The sequence below is a fragment of the Mya arenaria genome, chromosome 13 (assembly GCF_026914265.1).
Source record: "Mya arenaria isolate MELC-2E11 chromosome 13, ASM2691426v1".
Taxonomy (NCBI): Eukaryota; Metazoa; Mollusca; class Bivalvia; order Myida; family Myidae; genus Mya; species Mya arenaria.
The window spans coordinates 50,150,367-50,171,542 of record NC_069134.1 but is presented as its reverse complement, the minus strand read 5'-3'; the positions used below and the strand labels follow the sequence as shown (position 1 = coordinate 50,171,542).

Here is a 21,176-nt window from a genome sequence, read left to right as displayed (position 1 = left end):
TAACATTAGTAAATGACTACCAAATATGTATAAGTAGTTCTTATAATGCATTTTAATATCAAACTTCTAAAAAAAATTCAATTTCAAATCTGAACTTAAAAAACAATTGAGTCCAACACTAAAGCAGATAAATAAATAAAAAACAAACAAACAAAAGACTATTAAATAAAGAAAACAAATGAAATTTATATAGATAAACAAAGAAATCTATTTTATATAGATTCAATGGGAAACTGAGCTTATTTATTTCTTAAGCAAATTCACAGAGGTTATACTCCCTCAAAATGAATCTTTTAGGCTTTGTTATAAAAGATTATCAGAGTTAATATTACTTTTTCACCAAAGCTTCCTGAAATTAAATCGTGAACATTTCAACTTTTCATCTGTTGAATAATTAAAATCTATACGGTAAAAATTGTTTGTCATCAAAAATATACAAAATAAAGATATGATGTGCTCATTGTCCAGCAAACAATTGCAAACGTTTTTGAATGCACTACAATTACAGACAATGTATATCCTTACATAATAATCACCTGTCATTGATTTGAATCACAAAGAAACTTTAAGAATTTTTCACCCGATTTAACAATTATTGACATCATGCCGCAATTTTGACATCTTTTCCATGATAAATTACACTAGGAGCACAGTTATTAAACAATGGATGTCTATTATGAATACAGGAATAATTCCTGCAGAAAATGGCCCTTTTGTGCATATTTTTTTTAATTTAAATTGTCAAAATAATTTATGATATTGACACAAAGGATGGTTTTTGTGGTCCTTTTCATAGGAAATTTAAACAATTATGTTGGCTATTTAATATGTATGAAGGCTAACACATTATTTAGCAAAGATAAAAATAATTGCAGCGATTTTCTGTGTTTATGGTGAGCGATACTCAATTTCACCACATATGAAATTATATCCCACCACACAAATCTCCCATTATGAATAATGAAATATTATAAGCAATAAAGGCAAATGGAAAACCATTTATTTTTTTTGAAAGCAATATCATGTTGAACTATTTTGATGAAAACAAAAAAGCATATGATTTGTGAAAGAAATACAAGCTTTTATAAATGTTTTTTTTTTTTTAAATAATACCCTAGTGATCAAAATTCCACAGCTAGAACAATGCAAAAATATTGCTTATAGTTTTTAAATCTGTACACAAATTATGTTGTTGTTTTTTTGCTTTTGAGAAGAATTTTAAACCAAAAAAAAGAAGATAAATTAATGCATTTATAAAAATAAAAAAAATTCGCATCCACCTATATTGTGCGCCTTTAACATATCTCCCAACAAACAAACAAAACAATGGAAACCACAGGCACAAGCCCAGTAGCCAAAATTTAAACCATGATCCTATTTAACAACACATCAATCATTATCAATGCCAAGTGGACACCTAAATCGAAAGCCATACGGCGACGTCACAAGACAACATTTTTTTTCACAGATTTATCAGTATATCATTATTAGTAAATGTTGGGGTTATCCACCTTGGCCATCGTCGAACCCATGGTACTTTCTTCCGCTAGCTTCATATATATACGGTCAGAAAATTGACTGACAAAATCAATTTTATATGAATAAGCATGAGGCAGGGGACACAACTCTTATCTTCCAATGAAATTACACATGACAATTAAATACTCTTCAATAACCCTGTATTGTCTCGTCTCCGCAAGCAAGTGGTCTTCTTCTCCGCAAGCAAGTGGTCTGAGTAGCTGTTTTAAAATTTAAAGTGATCTGGCCGACCTAGTTCAATTCAAACTTTTTCTGCGGATAAACACTGGTACGAGTGTCTGTGCATATTTCCACATTGGTTCCTTACTGAACCAATGAAACATTAATTATTCATGATTAGGAATTTTTTGCAGCCAAATCTACCATGATACACAGAGAAGCATAGCATACTAATTAATGAATCAAGGGGTTATTCAACCTTGGCATGGTCAGTGAAAATTTAGCAAAAAAGCACCAGAGGTTTAAGCCGGATAATGAGTGCCCAACCTGACACTTGCCTTAATATTTATCAATACATGCAAGAATAAACATGTAAGCCCAATCCTGGTACTTAATGTTGATCAAATGTGACAGCTTCACAACTTATTTATGCAGGTATAAGATCATTTACGAGGGTGAAATGACATATGAAATGTTAACAAGACACCTTTAATAACTTAGTAATAACTGTACTGGATATTATATATTTTACAATACTCAACATTATTTGAAAACTATTGAAAATTGGCATAATGTCAAATATGTTAAGTAAGTCAGCCAATATAAACAAAGATGTAAATATTATATCGCCAAAAGGTTTGCGGATTACATCAACACATGAAGGTGTCTGTGACTCATATGTGATCTTAACAACATTTCAAACAATTCCCACCACCTACACTTACTGCGCATGAAGCATCTCCACTCATTATAACATACAGAACAATAAACACAACTGAATTATTTACTTATTTTTCTTGTATAGAAAGAATGAAGAATATAATTTTTTCATCAAAGTAATAAAATTAAGTATATACAAAATTGTTTTATATTACCTATGAATTTCCAATGCAAATATATTCCTCCCCCTTACAAAATTCACTTTCAAATTTTAGCAACTTTACATTCTCTTTGAAACATCTAGGAAATAAGTCAAGACAAAATCAGACTTCAAAAGTAAAAAAAATACCATTCATACAAAATATGTCAAATATTATTAATGCACATTTCGAACTCCTGATCCAAAGCTTACTTATCAGAGTATCCTTAAGTTGTTAACTGTATCCAGTTTCCGAATGATTTAAACCACCCTTAAATACCAGTAAAGAGACCTGTCTATCAAATTAAGTAACCGTTTACCAATAATAAAACAACAAATTAGGCCCATTTACCTTAAATAGCTACAATTTCAATGTTATTAGGTAGTGATTATTTTGGTGTTAAAACACTTCAGGGGTCTATAAGATCAAAGAAAATAACTATTTTATGTTTCACTATTGCCCTAGATATTGTGAAAGCAATGTCACTTTCAAGCTACACCTTTCCAATACCATGACCAATAACCTAAGCTTTTTCACCAAAGGGAAAATGTTGTGAACAAAAGGCTACCACTGTGAAATGTGTAAACAACAAGAGACACCAATTTTAAAAAGCTTCTGCCATTACCAATTTAATAGCCAGTTTCAAATCCAAGACCTCAGAAATAACAAAACTAAGGTCAAAGCCACCAGCAATTTGTATTTCACATTGTATAATCAATTCCGCCCTACTCAGAAAAGAACACTTAATTATATTAGTTGCTTCGGATGTTGGTAACAGGTAGAGACAAAATTTCAACATAGTTTAATGGAAATTTATTAAAGACTGAACACTTAGAATAAACAAGAAAACTAAAGATAAATATAACAACCTTGTAAAATTCCAACAGCTTCAATATAAAACTGAGTTTATGTATTGTCATGACAGTTTTATTATGAAACACCTCTTTAATGTTAGAAAATATCTTGCGTTCCATCTACCTATAACTCCGGTAACGTGTAATTTGTCAAAACCGCAGTAAAACGTAAATAAATTGTAAATAAAATAACAATTATCTATCAAGAAAGAACATACACCTCATCACACCAAACTTGTTCATGAAAATAAATCCTAGCTGAAGGAGAAGCGTTGAAAGCTCTTAAAACTTCTATAAACAAAATACTTTTATAATAACAGTGTCTCAAAGTTCAAAGCTAATATGGCCATATATGTTTTCATTAAAATGATTAGAAAAACAGGTGTGGAGTTTATTATTATTAGGCATAACAGAGTTGGTAATCTCACACCTTGTTATTTCAATGTCACATAATTTAACATAAATATTATTTAAGATCTTTGCATCAACATCCATCCTATGCATACAATGGATCCATTATGTAGTAAATGACATTTTAGACATAGGAGCCAAAATCCAGTGCCTCTGAGTGTTCAGTTGCATCAACACCTCCGATTGCATTATCTTTATGCTAAACCTGAAGCTAATGATATTCATCTTAGTACAGTATTCAAATGAGCATTTCACACATTGAAAAGTAAGTAAAAGTGTGGCTTCATTAAAGGGGCTGTACTCTGTATGATAAAATAGTGAAAAAAAGAAGAAAATTGTCGAAAACTGACATAAACTTGGCATCAATGTGTACAATGCATTGAAACTTACTAACTGAAGTACCACATAGTTTACAATTTATTTAAGTTGAGCAGTTATTTCGTATCTTTTCATTAAAAAAGATTACTGGGTATGTCTACCAGCAATTTTGGCGACACGGATTCGAACACTCGGTCTCCGACACATTTTTTATTTTACATTTTGTTACTTTTTTACAATTATGATATCAAAGTGTAACACATTCTAATATTATACCTCACATAAATGTGTCCCTTCTTTGTAAATATAAACTCGATCAGTCCATATATCACTGTATTTTGATGAAAATCCAGTTTAATGACGTCAGCGGTCCATATTATTGTTTTGGCCGGTCTGGACCTCGCCAAAAATGTTATATGGACCGCTGACGTCATACAATTGGTAAATGCAGCTTGCTATTTTCACAACCGCCGGTCAGTCAGCCCCCGAAGGTGAATGGACCTCGGCTAACGCCTCGGTCCATATACACTTTCGGTGGCTGACTGGCCCGTCCTTATAATGTCATATGACCCTCAGTGGTGTGTTATATTTCTTAATTAGATAATTGTCCTGAGATTCATTACAGAAAAAAACTTTTTTGGTGCCAATCTGGTGTACAGTCCCTTTAAGTCATAAAGTCTTTCGAAGGCCATGTATATCAGCTCACTGGCATACAACACTCATCATAAAGAACCCAATTCACTATCCTACAGTTTCCTTGCATGATACAAGACACAATGGACACACTGACTTACAGTTTACTGGCATAAATTACTCAATGGATCCATCACCTTTAGGTTTATTGGCATATTACTTACTCAATGGATCAATTATCTTACCGTTTTAACTGGCATAAATTACACAATTGATCCGCCATCTTACAGTTTACTGGCATAAATTACACAATTGATCCATCATCTTACAGTTTACTGGCATAAATTACTCAATGGACCAATCATCTTACAGTTTACTGGCATAAATTACTCAATGGACCAATCATCTACAGTTTACTGGCATAAATTACTCAATGGTCCATAATCTTACAGTTTTCTGGCATAAATTACTCAATGGACCAATCATCTTATGTAGTTTACTGGCATAAATTACTCAATGGACCAATCATCTACAGTTTACTGACATAAACTACACAATGGTCCATAATCTTACAGTTTACTGGCATAAATTACTCAATGGACCGATCATCTTACAGTTTACTGACATAAATTACACAATTGATTCATCATCTTACAGTCTACTGGCATAAATTACTCAATGAACCAAACATTTTACAGTTTACTGGCATACATTACACAATTTATCCATCATCTTACAGTTTACTGGAATAAATTACACAATTGATCCATCATGTTACAGTTTACTGGCATAAATTACTCAATGGACCAATCATCTACAGTTTACTGACATAAATTACACAATGGTCCATAATCTTACAGTTTTCTGGCATAAATTACTCAATGGACCGATCATCTTACAGTTTACTGACATAAATTACACAATTGATTCATCATCTTACAGTCTACTGGCATAAATTACTCAATGAACCAAACATCTTACAGTTTACTGGCATACATTACACAATTTATCCATCATCTTACAGTTTACTGGAATAAATTACACAATTGATCCATCATGTTACAGTTTACTGGCATAAATTACTTAATGGACCGATCATCTTACAGTTTACTGACATAAATTACACAATTGATCCATCATCTTACAGTCTACTGGCATAAATTACTCAATGAACCAATCATCTTACAGTTTACTGGCATACATTACACAATTGATTCATCATGCATCTTACAGTCTACTGGCATAAATTACTCAGTGGACCAAACATCTTACAGTTTACTGGCATACATTACACAATTGATCCATTATCTTACAGTTTACTGGAATAAATTACACAATTGATCCATCATGTTACAGCTTTCTGGCATAAATTACTCAATGGACCGATCATCTTACAGTCTACTGGCATAAATTACTCAATGGACCAATCGTCTTACGTTTACTGCCATACATTACACAATTGATCCATCATTTTATAGTTTACTGGCATAAATTACACAATTGATCCATCATCTTACAGTTTACTGGCATAAAATAAACACTGGATCAGTCAATCCTACAGTTTGCTGGCATCAATTACACACATGATCCTTCATCTTAAGGTTTACTGGCATAATCCATCATCTTGCACTTTACTGTCACAATCCATCATCTTGCAGTATACTGGCATCATCTGACAGTATACTGGCATAATCCGGCACCTGACAGTTTACTGGCATAATCCATCATCTGACAGTATACACGGCCTCTAAACGCCAGCTCCACCACTTTACGGTGGTGCAAAGAAAAAGAGCTGTCGACACTTCCGTGGTGGAGCTGTGCTCTATGTTTACATGAACAAACGTGAGTATGATTTATATTTTATTTGATAATTTCATTTAACAGACATATTTCAAAAATCGGAGAATGTGGTACCGTGTAAGAACACTTCTACTGTAGAATGGTTACTATTTCAGTTCAATATTGTGCAAACTGTGGTGTCAGGAGCTTTTCTCCCGAATCAGACTTGTGCATATTTTGAGATCTGATTGCATAGCACGTACATTTTGGTGCTTACACACCCCTTAAGAACATTCTCACGCATGCAAACATAACTGTTATGAATAGTACCTATGCCGGAACACAACAAAACTGATAAGCACTTCTTAAAAAGGAAAAATGCAAATATTTATAAAAGTGGTGGCGCTGTTGCCCTAGTGGTGGCGCTATCGAGTATTTTTTGCGCTTGAAGTAATATAAAAAGTTAACGCTTTTGGAATGAATACAACAGTTGCTATGTTTATCATTCATTGAACATTATGCTGGTTATGCATACTACTTGCGGAAGCAAAACTCTACGAGAACTACCTTAACCTTACTGAAAACTATTTCGAAATCAAACGGCTAGGTGCTGTTAATTTTACCATATAACTAAAGTGGCTATCATGGGTGTCCGGTACGGATAAAAAAATCCGACCCGAGTGCATGCGCGTAAGCCGGTAACGAGGTTTGCCGAGTTACCAACCACGCAGCGTTACCAAAGGACGGATTTTCCTTTCCGTACCGGAAAAACATGATTGATATTTTTTCTTGCATATCTAAAGTTATCAATTTGTGGAAGAATTGAGGAAGAAAACACACTTTTGTACATTTTACCAAAAAGCGCGTGAAACTTTGTTTACTGACGTCATAAAGCGCAGTAATTTTAAATCACTATTGATGTCAAATAGTGACTATTTAAATCGCGTTTTTAAGATTATTCATTATCTATTTAAATTAATTGCATACTTATTTAATTGATTGCGCTTTATTGAAATGAAATAATGTATTTTTCATAAACCATACAATAAAAGAAATAAGAAGTAGCGCGTGGTGGCGCATAACTCATCTTAAATGGTGGTGTAAGATGCGTTTTTTCCAGCACTGGTCAAACGACCGGAAACACACGTTCAGTATGCAAGAATACCTCTCTCATAACCAGACCCACATGATAAATACTTATAGTTATATGGTAAAATTAACAGCACCTAGCCATTTGTTTTCAAAATTATTTTCAGTAAGGTTAAGGTAGTTCGCGTAGAGTTTTGCTTCCGCAAGTAGTATGCATAACCAGCATAATGTTCAATGAATGATAAACATAGCAACTTTTGTATTCATTCCAAAAGCGTTTACATTTTATATTACTTCAAGCGCAAAACATACTCGATAGCGCCACCACTAGGGCAACAGCGCCACCACTTTTATAAATATGTGCATTTTTCCTTTTTAAGAAGTGCTTATCAGTTTTGTTGTGTTCCGACATAGGTACTATACATAACAGTTATGTTTGCATGCGTGAGAATGTTCTTAAGGGGTGTATAAGCACCGAAATGTACTTGCTGTGCAATCAGATCTCAAAATATGCACAAGTCCGATTCGGGAGAAAAGCTCCTGACACCACAGTTTGCACAATATTGAAACGAAATAGTAACCAGCCTACAGTAGAAGTGTTTTTACACAGTACCACATTCTCCGATTTGCGAAATATGTCCGTTAAATGAAATTATCAAATAAAACATAAATCATACTCACGTTTGTTCATGTAAACATAGGGCACAGCTCTACCACGGAAGTGTCGACAGCTCTTTTTCTTTGCACCACCGTAAAGTGGTGGAGCTGCCGTTTAGAGGCCGTGAGTATACTGGCATAATCCATCATCTGACAGTATACTGGCATAATCCATCATCTTACAGTATACTGGCATAATCCATCATCTGACAGTATACTGGCATAATCCATCATCTGACAGTATACTGACATAATCCATCATCTTACAGTATACTGGCATAATTCATCATCTGACAGTATACTGGCATAATCCATCATCTTACAGTTTACTGGCATAATCCATCATCTGACAATATACTGGCATAATCCATCATCTGACAGTTTACTGGCATATAAATACACACTGGGTTCATCTGCTTGTACTTTACTGACAGAAATCAACACAATGAGTACATTAGTTTGCAGGTAACAGGGATAATATCATATACACATAACTGGCATAAATTACACAGTAAAACAGTATTTTTCATATAATTGAAATAATTTCATTTAATACACTGAATACATTATTTTGCAGAGATAACTGGCATAAATTATACACTGGATGATTACTGACAAACTACACACTGAATCGATCAACTTACAAATAATTCATACAGAAGATCCATATTCATGCTTAAAATTGCCATCATCTAACACAACAAATCCAGACAGCTGGCATAAATCATACACTGCATAATAACCATTGCAGAAAACTGGCATAACACTAACTAACTAACTAAAAGTGTTCATCATCTTGCAGATAAGTGACGACTACCTCAAACATTGACACAGTATGCTATTGCTTGACTAGGGCGAAAATTGAAATAATCTTAATATACATTTAAAGATTATGTGAAATTAAACTGTTAACAATTCTTATTTGCCACAAGATCAATCTAAAATCTCAATACAGCCAAAGCAACCACAGAGATCTGACCAAGTCAAATGGCCTTGACCTTGAAGCTTAGGAACCTTTAGAGTTGTCTTCTTATAGTGGTCACTTAATTTTGCCAAAGAATTTTAATATTCAACCAGGCACTAACCAGTATCATCAGTAAGTTGTTTTAACAAAACTGGCAATGTTCATAAGCACGCAGTGACCTTGACATTGAATCAATCCTGGTCTTGTGAACGACACATTGTCATATTTTGGTGGTCCCTTATGTGGAATTAAGTCATATTTTGGTGGTCCCTTATGTGGAATTATATTAAAATCCCATAATGAATGACAAAGTTGTGATCCGGACACAAACCTCTATGATTCCATTAAACTTATATAACCAAACTGACAAAGTTCCAAGTGTTTCAGACCTTGACCTTGACATTGAAGCCATTTACATGAACATTATAATGCAGATGCATATTCTGGAATACAATGGTAGAATATAAAATAATTAATATATCTTAGACAAGATGCATGCAATCTATCACATTATTCAGTGGCACGAGCATCAACAATGATACTTGGCTGCTTTCCTAAGAAATTTGGCCGCCAACATTATGTACTGTTGACAACAAGATGAATTGCAGTCTGGTAAATTTCCAAGTCAGGTCCAAATTCCTTAGTGTAACAAGTTTAAAAGCTTATTCCATTATAAGCCTAATGTCTTACTTGATCTTAATTTTACTATATAAAAAGTTTTTTATCGTGATTGTCATAAAGATAATTTCCATTGAAAGTCAAAAAAAAAATTAAGAATAAAAATATAACACAAACTATACCAAAACAAAAATAGAAAGCTTGGCTTTAACCTTTTAAAAGGGAGATAAAATGATTCTAGAAATTGGGGCCAGCCAGGACTCAAAAGGATGTCCATGCAAACAGAGCATATTTTAGGTCCTGTTTAGCTTACATAAATACTGAGCATTACTTCAAAAGGAACCAATTTACTTACTATAGCTATGAACTGTCGTGCGGTTTGCTAAGCCGAATTAGCAATTCATTAATTGGAGTAATTTCCAGGAACATTTTTTTTTTCAAATATGTTACAGTAGATACCAATAGCTTTTATTAATGATGTGCTTCTTGTCAACAGAGTTGAAGTCTACTTTTGAGAAATAGTTAATGCATCCACAACCAGATATTGAAATAATACCCCAGCGCTTCACCGTAAAAGTATAATTTTAATCATGAGGCAAGTGGGTGATGTGCACCAGCTCTATTCTTGCAATATTTAAAACAGTTTTGTGATTTAGTTCAATAACCTAATTAAGCATGCAGTATGAATGAATAACATAGTAATAAATCTGTATGCTAGTTTTTCAAACTGAGCAGATAAGCCCCGCCTACTTGCTACTGTTCAAATATAGGAATTAATGTATAGATGCTAATATATAGACAAAAAAAGAAAACACCCGTAAACATGGTACTGGTGGTTTAATTAGATGAACTCATATTTCTCCCTGATGCAGGAATGTGTACAAGATTTGCTTCTTTTATTTCCATTACAACATTTTTTCCAATTACTGAAAAATCATCCATCAAAGTCTTTGATTTTCTATAGTATAAAAAGTGACTCCTGGAGGTACACTGTTATTTTGTCTCAATACATCAGAGACAAATTAGAAATCAGGATTGTGCACAAATCAGGAACTGCCCCTGGTCACACAATGCCTGGAAAAGCCTGCTAGCCCAATATATTAGCACTAACAAGTTTCATAAGGAAGCAATTTCCTTACATAGGTTTAGGTGATGACAACTATCGATTCACACAGGAAAAATGATGACAATGGAAAAATAGGCTTTCTCCTAATACTGCGTATTTGCCTCCATGAATAGCTGCACATTATTCAAATGTTCAACAAATAGGTGCTGAATGATAAATAATACAACAGTAGGTGCAAATAATGGAAAGGTTCCGAGTGAAACATTTAAGAATAGATGCCCATTATGTAAATGTTCCAAGTGAAGGACTGGTGCACATTATTGAAATTGTTCTGAAAATAGGTAAACATTATTGAAATGGCTTGTTACTCAAATATTGTAAGAATAGAACTGGTGCACATTACTCAAATAATGCAAGAATAGAGCCGGTGCATTATAATTACTCAAATATTGCAAGAATAGGACTGGTGCATATTACTCAAATATTGCAAGAATAGGACTGGTGCATATATTACTCAAATATTGCCATAATAGGACTGGTGCACATTACTCAAATATTGCCAATATAGGACTGGTGCACATTACTCAAATATTGCCAGAATAGGACTGGTGCATATTATTCAAATATTGCCAGAAAAGGACTGGTGCATATTACTCAAATATTGCAAGAATAGGACTGCTGCACATTACTCAAATATTGCCAGAATAGGACTGGTGCATATTACTCAAATATTGTAAGAATAGGACTGGTGCATTAAAATTACTCAAATATTGCAAGAATAGGACTGGTGCATATTACTCAAATATTGCCAGAATAGGACTGGTGCATATTACTCAAATATTGCCAGAATAGGACTGGTGCATTATATTAAATATTACTCAAATATTGCAAGAATGTGACAGGTGCACATCACTCAAATATTGCAAGAATAGGACAGGTGCACATTACTCAAATATTGCAAGAAAAAGACTGTTGCACATTACTCAAAATTGCAAGAATTGCACATTACTCAAATATTGCAAGAATAGGACATGTGCACATTACTCAAATATTGCAAGAATAGGACAGGTGCACATAACTCAAATATTGCAAGAAAAAGACTGGTTCACATTACTCAAATATTGCAAGAATAGGACAGGTGCACATAACTCAAATAAAGCAAGAATAGGACTGGTGCACATTACTCAAATATTGCAAGAAAAAGACTGGTTCACATTACTCATATATTGCAAGAAAAAGACTGGTGCACATTACTCAAATATTGCAAGAAAAAGACTGGTTCACATTACTCAAATAATGCAAGAATAGAAAAGGTGCACATTACTCAAATATTGCAAGAAAAAGACTGGTTCACATTACTCAAATATTGAAAAAATAGGACAGGTGTACATAACTCAAATAAAGCAAGAATAGGACTGGTGCACATTACTCAAATATTGCAAGAAAGAGACTGGTTCACATTACTCAAATATTGCAAGAATAGGACATGTGCACATTACTCAAATATTGCAAGAATAGGACAGGTGCACATAACTCAAATATTGCAAGAAAAAGACTGGTTCACATTACTCAAATAATGCAAGAATAGGACAGGTGCACATTACTCATATATTGCAAGAAAAAGACTGGTTCACATTACTCAAATATTGCAAGAATAGGACAGGTGCACATTACTCATATATTGCAAGAAAAAGACTGGTTCACATTACTCAAATATTCCAAGAATTGGACAGGTGCACATAACTCAAATAAAGCAAGAATAGGACTGGTGCACATTACTCAAATATTGCAAGAATAAGACAGGTGCTCATTACTCAAATATTGCCAGAATAGAGCTGGGGCACATAACTCAAATATTGGATGAATAGGACCGGTGCACATAACTTAAATATTGAACAAATAGAACTGGTGCACGTTACTCAAATACTGCAAAAATAGGACCGGTGCACTCAAGTATTGCAAGAATAGTAAATATTGAATTTTTCCAATTATTAAAATGTTCCAAGATACTCATTATTAAAATTGTTCGAAGAAAAGGTGCATTTTAGTCAAATGTGTAAAGAATAGGTGCACATATCAGACTGCATATTATTAAACAATTCAAAGAATATCCAACTGGCATGAAGAACAATGATTGTAATGACTCCTTTCATTTACAATGATAGACCCCTTGACTGTGTAAGGTATGGGTGAAGGTGCATGTATACCTCTCATCCAAAAGGTTATGGGTTCGAGCCCCATCATGGACACATTCTCATGACTTCTAGATAAGACGCCTTTGATGAACTTTTTGTAATATCAGAATTATATATTTTATGATTTATACCCTAGCGATCAAAATCAACATGAAATGATTTAGTATAAACTAAACTAGGGAGGGGGTATATTATAACCCATCACGGATTCCATAAGGTCACATAATCTGCAACTTTCCAGAAAACTTTACGCTTGATTCCCAGAACACTCACTTGTAACTCATTGCAACACAAGTCATTTAATCAATTTAATATGATACTTAATTGAATAATAATTCCATTATCAATTATTTCTAATTCATTTATCAATTGTTTCTGTCAATCAAAAGAGCCAGGATGATGCATTTTGTTGTTCGCCTCCCAGTGATTACTTTATAAATTGGCTGCAAAATGCATTAAATCATCGTTTTCTCGCCAATTTTCTCATAATTTTATGCCTTTGAAATAGCTTTTGTATTCCTTAAGGCAATAAAATGAGGAATTTTGATTAGAAATGTTTATAGCTGTGTCAGAAGTTATAATCATTGGCATGAACTAATTAATTAACAATTTTGGAAGATTTCAATTGCATTTTGCACCTGGATGTGTTCCATCAAAGCGAGGGCATGTTCCCAGTTTGACCACACACTCCTGATACAAATGTGACCGATTTAAGTATTGATAGTATTGACAGTATTATTTAGCTGAAAATATAACAGCTATCAGCAAGAAAATATCTTGATTCCATGGTACAACTATATTCAAACTTACCCTTTCTGGCAGTCTCAACATTGACCACATAGTGGTTCTCATGATAACAAATGTGACCTCAATTTAAGTATTTATAGTATTATTTAGCTGAATATATAACAGCTATCACAAGAAAATAACTAAATCCCAAGGTACAACTACATTCACAAACCAACCCTTTCTCGCAATCTAACATCAATTGAGTAAAGCACTTCCCCTTAGTAGGAATAATTGACATCAAGTATTTTAGTTGCACTGACATGAACCCATGCATTTCTTTTAATCAGCATCAGTAACATGTTGAATGGCTATTTTCATTGATTTCAAATACAGAAAAAGGATTCCATTTAAAGATTTATAGGCTTTCCAGATGGCACTTCTTGGAGGGCTTGTTCTTTTTTTAGAAATAGCAAGAGCACTAGAAGTGACTGCCAAAACTAGTCTGTTTTTTTAGGCAATCTGAGGGGACATAACTGAACAATCTGTCAATCCAGAGTTGTGGGCCTTGCTACAAATATCTCTATTATCGCTGCATGGTAACTTGTGTACAAAGTCAATTATTGTGATCTTTTGCATGCCAACTGCAACATTGATGCTCATAGCCAGTTGTTCAACTGTTTCATGTTTAATAATGGTTTATATTACTATAGCTATAAAACAGTAAAAGTACAACAGACATGATCCCTTTCAATCCTATAAACCTGATAAAAGAAAGTTGAACATCTTTCAAAAATCTCTTTTTTCCTCCTTAAATCAGACAAGCTTAAATAATAGAAGTAACATTGCTGTAACTGTTACCAAGAGCACAGCAAGAGATGCCACGCAATGCCTGTCTGTTTTTCTCTGCTGACCACTTTTACGGGGCATTACTCAAAATATCTAACTTAACGCCAGAGTTATGGGACTTGCTACATTAACTGATATGTGCAATGTCAATTTGAAAAGTTCTACTGCAACTTCAACAATTTCCATTGTCTTGCCACATGAAAGTTTTTGCACATTACCAACACCACCAAACACAATGATAATAATTACCTAATCTTTTTTTATTTCGAAATACAGACAATGAAATTGCTTATTAAAATATGACATGCTTAATATTGTTACAATTCACTTACGTAAGCAACACTGTTTATTTTCTTTCCGCCCATTCCATTTTTTATTATTTAAATCAATTTTTAAATCAATATTTACAATTGTCACCATAATAACCACAATCCTTACATTTCTATTTTGATACCATTATAAAATCATATTTGCTATATGTTTAAGACATCATAGGTACTAAAAAATTTAAAGAACTTACCAAATGCTATCAGGTCCAGTTATATAATGCAGAATATCACAAATATTTTCATGCTCCAAGAATAATATGCAATGCATCAACATAAATCGTCATGCTTACGTAAATATTGGGAAAAAACACATCATAATGTTAATGTTATATCATGATTTATACACTTCAAGAAGTTATGAACTGAAATGCAAGGCCATAATCCAAGACATTTGCAACATGTGTCCGTTGGAAAGTAGTGAGGGAACTGATACAATATGGCCTGAAACAATGTGCCTCGCTACAACTTTAACATTTCCAAAAACAGCCAATAATAATGAAATCTCCGCTTCATCTGTTTGCAAAGCAGCTTTGTGGAAATAAGTAAGGGTCTTACAGACAAGATGAATACGTAAAGGTGTCTGAAAATATTGCAGACTCAAAGGACTGGATAATAAATTTGCAAAGTTTTCAGAACTTCTATGCAGTTTCAATCTCTTCCATGTAATAATATATAAATATCAAATCAGAAACTCTCAAGCTATTTTTTATTCCTATAATTAGATTTGAACTTGTAAGTATATTAGTTGTTTAAATGTTATCACAGATAAACAAGAAGCACAATGTTGCATTGCATCTTCTTTTCAAGGGGACTGTTAAAAAAAAAAAATCAAAGAAAAAGAACAGCTTTTGTGAAGAACTTTCTGAAAAAAAGCAAATTTTGCAAATCTTGCTTAAGTGTAGAAAAAGCTTTGCTCAAGCTACGCTTTTACAAAGCTGTGGGTTTATATGGCAAGGGTAGAGTTATGAAACTTGCTCACATTTGCAATGACAAGCACGAGTACAGGTATATTTTAAAGCTGTCTAATTTTTGCATTGGTGTATAATACATTATATTTATTATACTTGTTTACATGCAATAAAACTAAATTAAAAAAAATATATATATATTTACAAGCACAACTTTGCAAGAACCGAGATTATGACCAAACTAGGACAACACACCTCACTAAAATATTTTTTACGACCAAACTAGGATCACACCCCTCACTAGATTTTTTTTATTTAATTCATTTTTTGGGGTGTAATTTTCTTAGCCTATATCATCTCTTGTATTTCTCATGACATGTGTGGAATGGAGTAAGGCTTATTCTGGTTTTAACATAAGTCCCTTTTCAACAAATACCCTAATGATAGGAGGAATTAATATTCATAGAACAATTTAATACCAACAGATGACGGTCATAGAAAATGACTAATCTGCCCTTTCACTAACTGTGGCATGGTCAACTGGCCGCAATTACTTGGGGTTAATAAGATTAATAATATGCGGGGATATCACGACTAACAAGGTCCTGACAACCTCATAGATCCTCACGGACCGCACTTTCACTGCCGATGAGTAATTTTGATTCCCCTTACTCGGATCAATAATTCATTTATGGCCATCCTGCCCTTTATCGTAATCGATCTTGTGGTTAGAGTAACCTAAATAAGGAAAGAATAATGTCCAACACTTTAGTCACATTTCTTACAGGATTGTATTTTGCATACAGCAATAATTGTTAAACTTTAAATTGTTATTTAAGTATAAATTGCATTTCAGAAGTATATAAAGAATAATATTTATGCAAAAAGCTACAGAAACATGCTCAGTAGCAAACAGATGTTTCAGGTATTCATCTTCAAAAACAAGAAGGCAAGTGCTCTTCAAAATATTGCCTTTATATCCACAGTTTAAATAAAATCTAAGTAATTGATTAAGTTTATCTGCCCAACTACCTGCTGGAAACATTTTAATTTTACGAATTTTCTTTAAAACATCACCATAAAAATCGGGATGAGCAATACTATCAGCAATGAGCGATTTAAGACTACTATTGTACTTTGATATGAGATTATAATGACCATTAACAAATTTTGAGGAAGTTTTCCTTAATTTAAAATATCTGAAACCCTGTTTTAGAAGTTTTTGTGTCATAAGTTTACTGCGAGAGCTGAAATTTTTTACATCTATATATATTCTAGCAAATCGTATCAACTGTGCAATAAAAACACCATATGATGGTGAAATAGGAACATCACCATCTAAAGAAGGGTAATTAATTATTTTAAAATTAAAATCATCATGTTTATCATAAAGATTTATGCTCAATATATCTTCCTTTACTTCTAGTTGCAAATCTAAATAAGATGCTTTTAAAACGGATGTATTAGATTTATTAAGTTGCAATTGTGAAGGGTATATCAAATGAGTGTTATCCCCAAGCCCTTATTTAAATATGATATGCTCTGAGGCTCATATAATGTTTGTTTATTTCTTTGTGTCATGTATGAAAATGTTGTTTTATACAAAAAAAATATATCCATTGTTTATAGGCAATTCCAAAAAAGACCAAAGCTTATGCAGTTAGTTTTGGAAAAAATATTTTCATTTTCATATATTTAGAAGGTCTCTGGCTATTAAATTCAATTCATTCTGAAAGTGAAGATATCTATAGAATTGTTAAATAATATCAAACTCTCATCCAAAAGATCCATATGCATGCAACAGAAAATTTCATCAAGACGACCTCAAAAAGGAGAGCATGTTATTCAATCATTAATTACAGGTGTTTAGTAGCTATAATTTTTTCTCTTATCAATACTAAAGCTTTGAATAATTGCCTTGATTACAGCCTATTATCGCTGGCATGCACGTCCCATGCACCGAGCGCCAGTTAAGGGTCTACTTTTTCTTTTATGGCATAAACAAAAGACCTCTTAGACGATCAATATCAGCAAAATCAAGGCTATAATTAAGTCTCATGTCAGACTCAAAATTGGAGGGATCCGATTCAGAGATGTAAAAAGCCAATGAAAAAAGTCCTAGCAAGCAACAAATGTGAGATCAATGCAACTGCAACAATCATAAAAAGTTTTAGGAAAATTGAATGCCAATTATTATAATAGCCGAGGGAGTTATATCTCTTTGAAAAAGGTGTACACTTTCGCAAATGATAAATTGTATCTGCATCAACAGTGTGGTGACAAAATGTCTGCAACATTGATGAAGTATGTTTGATATTACAGAATCATCAATGTCCAAAATTAATAATTGAATACATCATTATTAATATTATAACCTTGATTGTATACAAACATGTATTGATCAAATGAAATTGACTAGGCATTGAAATCATACAATGCTTAAAGTCAGACAGCAAAACGATGCAAAATAAACAAGAAAATAAACAAGGCTCCTGCGTACGAGTTATGATACCACAAAAGACACATTTTCAATGCCCATGATACTCCTTATACAACCTTCTCATGATGCCAATAAAGCTTCTTACTCAGTGGCCACAATAATAATCTCTAAAACTTACTCAGTGGCCACAATATCTCCAAAACTTACTCAGTGGCCATAATTCCCTAAAAAAACTTATTAAGTGGCCATGATACCCCTTGAGCAACTAACTCGGTGGTAATGATGCCCCTTGAGCAACTAACTCAGTGGCAATGATGCCCCTTAGACATCTAACTCAGGGCAATGATGCCTCTTGAACAACTAACTCTGTAGGAATGATGCCCCTTGAGCAACTTACTCGGTGGCAATGATGCACCTTGAGCAACTTACTCAGTGGCAATGACGCCTCTTTAGCAACTTACTCAGTGGCAATGATGCCCCTTGAACAACTAACTCAGTAGGAATGATGCCCCTTGAGCAACTTACTCAGTGGCAATGATGCCCCTTGAGCAACTTACTTGGGGGCAATGCTGCCCCTCGAGTAACTTACTCAGTGAGCAACTTACTGAGTGGCAATGCTGCCCCTCTAGTAATTTACTCAGTACCAATGCTGCCCCTCGAGCAACTTACTAAGTGGCAATGCTGCCCCTCAAGCAACATACTCAGTGTCCATGATGCCCCTCAAGGAACTTATTCAGTGGCAATTATGCCCCTTTAGCAACTTACTCAGTGGCAATTATGCCCCTTTAGCAACTTACTCAGTGGCAATGATGCCCCTTTAGCAACTTACTCAGTGGCAATGATGCCCCTTGAGCAACTTACTCAGTGGCAATGATGCCCCTTGAGCAACTTACTCAGTGAACATGATGTCCCAAGGCAACTTACTCAGTGGACATGTTACCCCTATTTATTCAGTGGATATGATGCCCAAAGGCAACTGAAACAGTGGACATGATACCCACATGCAACTTACTCAGTGGACAAGATACCCCTCAAGCAACTTCATCAGTGAACATGATGTCTCTAAAGCTCCTTACTCAGTAGGCAACTTACTCAGTGGTTATCATATCTTTAAAACAGTTTACTAAGTGGCAATGATACCTATTTGGTTAACATTACCTAAGTAGAACATCAAGTGGCTTGAAAAAAAACAGGTGGTTATCTCTTTATACTTCAGATTCAACTCACTCTCCTGCATCTAGAGAGTTCATGACATCAGATCACATTGGAACTACTGAAAGGCCTAGTTTATTGGAACCATGTTAGGAGAGAGCCACAAAGTGTAACCTAGAATCTTTATCATGCAAGCAAGCTAATGTGGTGTGATCACTTAGATAAGGTTACATCAACAGTCCGGATGGAATACTTCAAAGCCTCTGTAAGTCCTCCCAAGGAACCAATGAAGAATTGTTAAATGATATTGGTTTCCTTTTGAGAACCACAACATTTTTCCTATCAAATCTTCGAGGGGCTGTCCTCAGGCTCATTTAAACATTCACTTAGAGTCTTAGTAAGTTACTAGATATCTTATTGTGGGTAGCCTTAAACGTACACAATTTATGAGAAATCCGAGTTATTGAAATGCAACCAACATACAGTCCATGCAGTGTCAATAAATTAGTAAGCAATATAACTCTTGACATCATAAATGAAAAATCTGAACACATTTGAATTTCTAGTTTAAGGGCTATCTGATGCAAATTCTGTCATCTCATACTGAATTCATTGTCCATGGTAAACACTAGTCTTGCATCCAAAGCATGAATAAAAAAGTTTCTTTTTCAAATTTGGCAATAAAGTATTTTGATGGATTGCTCAAGAGCAACTCTAAATTGTCATAATGGTATACAAAATTGTTTATGGGCAATTTGTTCTTTCTCAATTCCAATATGGTGACATCAAAGTAGAAATTCGTTTTCAATTATTATGCATTACTGATCGCAGTATGGATTCCTGGCGTCAGTCTTCCTTGGTAAAACATGGACTCTGAAAGAACAGAACAAATAAATAAAAGAACTGTGAATTTGTATGGAAACTACCCCTGCGAAAATGATGGCCAATAACCATGGACTACCATGGACTACCATGGTAGTTCATGGTCATATGACCATGGACTACCATGGACTACCATGTTACGTCAAATGGCCGCCCCACGGTATCACACCATGGTAGACCATGGTATTATACCATGGTAGACCATGGTTTACCATGGTTTGATACCATGGTAGACCATGGTAGCACACCATGGTAGACCATGGTAGCACACCATGGTCATAAACCGTGGGGCGGCCATTTGACGTTACATGGTATACCATGATATATCATGAACTACCATGATATATCATGAACTACCATGGTATATGACCATGAACTACCATGGTAGACCATGAACTACCATGGTAGACCATGGTCACATACCATGGTAGACCATGGTCACATACCATGGTAGACCATGGTCACATAAATAGGATTGACAACAAACTTAACAAAGATCAAAATCAGTGAAATGGAATTGAATTGATTAAAATATGTTTATGGCGTCATCTAGTTTAGCATGCCGAGTACTGTATTCTGTTGATATCCCATTTACATGTATATGAGAAGGAAAAAAAATGTCTTATTTCTCTGCAATAGCTAACAACTTGCGCCAAACTTTGACTAGAACAAAATTATAGTATATATATATATATATATATATATTTAGTATGATATAGGCCTCAAACTGTCCATTATGTAAAATATT

The 21,176-nt window shown here is 33.9% G+C and overlaps 1 protein-coding gene across 9 annotated transcripts in view; it reads right to left on the bottom strand.

Annotated features, from left to right (window-relative positions):
- LOC128213359 (axotactin-like) overlaps positions 1-21,176 on the bottom strand; it is a 110,321-nt gene that overhangs the window by 68,136 nt on the left and 21,009 nt on the right. The window contains exon 1 of one of the 9 annotated variants that reach the window (XM_052918979.1): positions 8,944-8,983. The exons of 7 other annotated variants lie outside the window; for them this stretch is intronic. The gene's annotated coding sequence lies outside the window, so the exon portion shown is untranslated. Of the gene's footprint in view, positions 1-3,427; positions 3,614-8,943; positions 8,984-21,176 lie in introns of those variants that run through there. One more of the 9 variants, XM_052918980.1, reaches the window with a different exon arrangement.